General features: G+C 29.8%; 1 non-coding gene across 1 annotated transcript; it reads right to left on the minus strand.

Annotated features, from left to right (window-relative positions):
* Positions 1-3,952: 3,952 nt before the first annotated feature.
* Positions 3,953-4,059, minus strand: LOC115715369 (small nucleolar RNA R71). The gene has a single exon (XR_004011244.1). It is a non-coding gene; the product is annotated as a small nucleolar RNA R71 (small nucleolar RNA).
* Positions 4,060-5,413: the final 1,354 nt, after the last annotated feature.

Below are 5,413 nucleotides of genomic sequence, written 5' to 3' on the forward strand. Positions count from 1 at the left end.
TTCAAATTAAGGTGATTAGTTCAAGATACTTAATTTTTTTATTTAATTAAATTTTAGAAAATTAGTTAAGTTGAAAATTTTATTATTTTAGAACAATTTAAATTAGACATTTTACATGTTTTATTTTATTATATTTTAGTATAATTTCAAAATTTTATATTTATTTATAAATAGATTTTTGAAATTACTGTTTGAAAATTAATTTTATTTAATTTTGGACCAACTTAAATTAAGTAATTTTATTATTAAAATATATAGATTAAAATAAATGATTACTTAAAAAAACCATTAATTTAAATAATGAGCTTTGATCAAAGAGATATTCGATCTCCATTGTTGGTCTTACAATGGTTAATTGTTTTCAATATAACCTAGAGACGCTAGACTTCATCCCCCTTATGGATGGTTATTCGTTGAAAGCACTTAACACAGTAAGATCTCGTATGATAAGTATTTTGTAAGTTTTCGTTTCTATTAGACTCTCCCCTACAGTGACTACTTAGAAATAAACTCACAGAGTATGAAACAATGGTGGAAGCTCATAAAATAAGAATAACCTTGACTCTCGCCTACTGGGATAACGTTGGATTCTTATTTTGATCAAATAAAAGGTTGCTAGAATGATGTCCATTTTAGATGAGCTGACTACACTATTCAACTAATATAATCTTTAACTCTTGCCTACCAGGACACTGTATTTCATTATGTTGGAAACCTTGGAAAATAATTAATATGTTTTATTTTGGTATTTTTGCAAACATATTTACTTTATTTGTTATTTTCTAAACTTGTGTACGGATTTAATTGAACCAATAATTTATTTCTGTTTATTGATATTTATAGTGTCAAAATGTACAACCCACACCCCAATTCTCATCTAGAATATGCCTTTAGGAATGAACTCCAAAGTGTGAAGATGACTCCTGGTCAGAGTATCACTTCACACTTGCTCATGATGAACATGAAATTCTAGAAAGCAGCTATGCTGAGAATTGTTTTATCTAGAGAGCAAAGAGTTCATTTTATTCTCAATAGCTTATCACCTGAGTTTAACCAACTTGTGATTAACAATTGGAACTCGTTCGACATAGACAAGTTGGACGCTGAATTGCGTGCTTATGAACGGACATTGTCACTTGCATGGATGTCCTTCTCCAGTAATACAGATAAAGGCAAACAGAAAGCTGAAGATATTGAGAATGATTCCTCCGACAATCCTACTAGTTCAGGCTCAATTGAGAAAAATAGAGAAAGTGATTCCACTTCTTCAGATTATCATTCACAACAGATTGAACCATCAATAAGAATAATCCAAGAACAGTCAAGCAGACATATTATTCAATATTCTAATTGTGAACAGAAAGGACATTTTAAATCAAATTGTCCCAGACTTCTCAACACTAAGAACAATGGTAATGCTTTAAATTTTGAATCATGTGTTTCAGAGAATGATAAATTCATTTAGATTGTTGATTTTGGGTCTACTGTTAAATGCCAAAATATTACATATTTTATATGACAAAAATACAAAAAAAAAAAAAATTAATTTTTTAATAATATTTTCAAGAAATTAATGCAATATATTATTATGTTGAAAATATTTTATTTAGATTTAATTTTATCTTTGTTTATAAATAATAGTTAGTATTTATGACATGATAGAGAAAAAGAAATAAAAAGTTAAGGAAATGCATTGTTTTTATCTAAAGATATACAAACTAATTAGGTTTTAAATAAATATTTTCTTTAAAATTATTGTGATATATTTTATGTTAAAAGTATTTTGTTTGGATTTAATTTTGTTTGTTGTTTGGATAAAAAAAAATAGCATTATTAAAAGAAAAGAAAAGAAAAAAAAATGGCAGAAATAAAAGTCCAAAACTATGAAAATTGGCATTTTTGAAGAGCCAAAACAATCCAAGAAATAAGACCCAATTGGCCCAAATCCCTCTCTCCCAACAGATAAGGCAGCCACGTGGCCTCTTCCCATTCGCCCATAGCTGCCATCGCCAGCACCGGCAGGTCTCTCCCTTCCACGCGCGGGTGAGGCACACGGCCTCACCCTGGCTGAGCGTGCGTCTCAAGCCATGCCCCGCGACTGGGCATTGTCTGGTCCGATTCTCTTCAGCCATTAAGAGTCAAAATTGCTTCAGCCAATCAAATAGCGACACATGGCAGTAGTTTACCACATCCACCAAACTTGTCACTCCGATTTTAATTATTGGTATTTATATTTTTACCCACATGCAATTTGTAATAAGTTTAACTGCATATTAGTCCTTTTACCCTTCTTTTAATAGAAGTTTAGGATTTTAGAATTCAATACCGTTTCAGAGTTTCAGATAGAAAAATCTAGAGAAAACGCTCGAAGCGGCCGTATTAATTTACCGTTTTTTTAGTTAATTTTCTTATGGGTTTCTAAGTTCTCTTATTATTAAGGCGGATGATAAAACCTAGTGTATTTAATTAAGTATTTATTTTTATTTTGATTCTAAGTACAATATATGCCTATGATTTTCGCTTCTTAAAATAATTTCTTTCATCTTTAATATCATGTATTTTTTATGGTAAGAAATTATTAATGCTTGGTTCTATATTTTATAAAAAAAATAATATTCTTTGATTTTTTGTATTTACATTAAATTGTTTCACATTTAATGCTTAGAAGTTATAATTTTAAAAACGAATGAAAATCTATTTTTGTTAGAAAATAATTGGAATTAAATTATGAGAATCAATATAAACATGAATATTTTTATATACACTTATTCTAATCCCTTAATAATATCCCCAGATATCACTGAAAATATCTATTACTGTTATTTTTACTGTTAAAATACTTTATTTTATTTTATTACCAAAAACTTTACCATTTTCAGAACTAGATTAGAGTTGTAATAGCTTAGATTAAATAAGTATTTTTTTTATCTCACACAATTCTCATGGGTTTGACCTCGTTCTTCACAATCTCCATGCTACAATAAAGATTCGTGCGCTTGCGAGTTGATAAATGTAAAACGTACGGCTTTCGGTCACAACAAGTTTTTAACACTGTTACCGGGGAATTGCAAAAAGAAAAACTATTTTAATCCAAATTGGTATAATTTTTCTACTAGTTATTATATTATACATATAATATTATGTTTCTTCGTATATATATAAAGTTATTATTATTATTATTATTATTATTAAAACTTACATTAACGGTTTACTGTAAGTTTTGAAAGATTATATATATTTATTATTAATACATATAATATTAATATACTATTATTATATACATTACTTAACTATTAAGAAAAGCTTATTATTATAAATATATATAATTATTTATAATTAATACTAATATTTATATTTATGTTAAATATATACATATTATTTATTTTCCGCTATATTTTAAATTCAGTCTTTATTTTCGCACTTATATGGTAGGCACTACTTCCTAATTTTTTCTATTATTTTAATTTTTGTGATACTTGGTGTATGATTCGCTGGGAACGAAATTCTTAAAATCGTTTAGTTAAAAAAAATTATTGTGGATTGAAATTAAAAGTGAAAATTCTGACATCATAAAACCAAATCAATTAAATGTTGAAGAAAAAACTCTCATTGATCATTTTTCTCCTATTTCCGCTAATCCTCTATCATGCATTATTTTTCTTAAAACAAATGCTACACATTTTGAGCTGAAAACCTTCTATAATTCAACTTTTACCATTTTTTTGTGGGTTAGGTAAAGAGGATCCATACATGCAAAAGATTTTTAAGAAATTTGTTCTACTTTTAGATTTCAAAATTTTTCTGATGAATCTGTTAGGCTTAGACTTTTTCCATTCTCATTAAAAGATAGTCTAAAGCCTGGTTTAATTCATTCCCAACCCGATCCATTTCTACTTGGGATGAATTAGTTATTAAATTTTTGTCCAAATTTTTTCTCATGTCTACAACGGATAATATTAGAAGAGAAATCTCTGAATTTTATCAGAGAGATCACGAAGAATTTTATGAATGTTGGGAAAGATTTAAAGATTTATTGCTAAAATATCCACACCATGGTTTTGAAAAATGGAGATTGGTAAAATACTTTTGTGATGGAGTATCTCCCTCAAACCGACAAATGGAACAATCAATGCACACTGGAAAATTTTTGCAATTTAAAGCGGAAGAGGCTTGGGGGTCTCTTCATAATCTTTGTGTAAATTCTCAACAGTGAAATTGCCAAGATCCTAGATCAAAAGCTTCCAACACACCTAAGAGAGATGCAATTTCCGATGTCAAAGATGACGTGGATTTAAAAACATCGTTAGCAAATCTAACTAGGAGAGTTGAAGCTATCTTATTAAGTCAATCTAGGAATACTCCTATACACATGAATGAATTTATTTCTCTATGTTATAGTACAAGTCATACTGCCCAGTCATGTCCATCATTGCCTATATACCAAGAGGCATTTTCTGAAGATGCGAACGCTCTTCAAACTTATGGGAATTCATTTGATAGCCCATTTGCTCAATTCTATAATCCAAATTGGAGAAATCATCCAAATATTTATTGGAGATAGAACCAACCTCCAATGAACCAAGGGCACCTGTACAACACGCCCAATCAAAGTCATGCCCAACCTAATATGCCATATCCTCAACAACAAAGAAAACCATCTTTAGAGGATACCCTACAACAGTTCATACAAACCACCCAACAATCCATGTTAAGGCTTGAAACACAAATGGGTCAGCTTGCTACTGCTGTAGCTAAAAGGGAAAAGGGAAAACTTCCAAATCAACCCATTCCCAATCCAAAGAGTCAGTACGAGGTAAGTACATCTAGACCTTCTGAAGAAGCTAAATCAATTTCTATCCTTTGGTCTGGAAAAATTATTAAAAAATGATTACATACCTCAACCTAATGCCGAAATGAATAAAGACTCATTGAAAGAAAATGAAAAGAGTTAGCCTAGAAGTTCATATTCCAAAGACTCGGTTGAAGAATCAAGTCAAACTTTGTCGTTCATTCCAAAAGCTCCATTCCCACAAAGATTGATCGATAGTCGGTATGGTGACATCTTAGAGGTATTCAAGCAAGTAAGTATAAATATCCCTTTCTTAGATGCCATTAAACAAATACCTGCGTACTCTAAATTTTTGAAAGATCTGTGTACTACAAAAAGAAACACCAGTGTTCCAAAAAAGCATTTTTAACAGAACAAGTCAGCTCCATAATTCAATATAAAAGTCTTGTTAAACATAAAGATTTGGGGTGTCCCACAATTTCGTGTATTATTGGTGATCATGTGATTAACAAAGCTTTTCTTGATCTAGGAGCTAGTCTGAACTTGTTGTCTTATTCTGTTTATAAGCAACTTGGTCTAGGAGAATTGAAACCAACATCTATGACACTTCAGTTAGTTGATCGA

The sequence above is a fragment of the Cannabis sativa genome, chromosome 4, assembly GCF_029168945.1.
Source record: "Cannabis sativa cultivar Pink pepper isolate KNU-18-1 chromosome 4, ASM2916894v1, whole genome shotgun sequence".
In the NCBI taxonomy this organism is placed as follows: Eukaryota; Viridiplantae; Streptophyta; class Magnoliopsida; order Rosales; family Cannabaceae; genus Cannabis; species Cannabis sativa.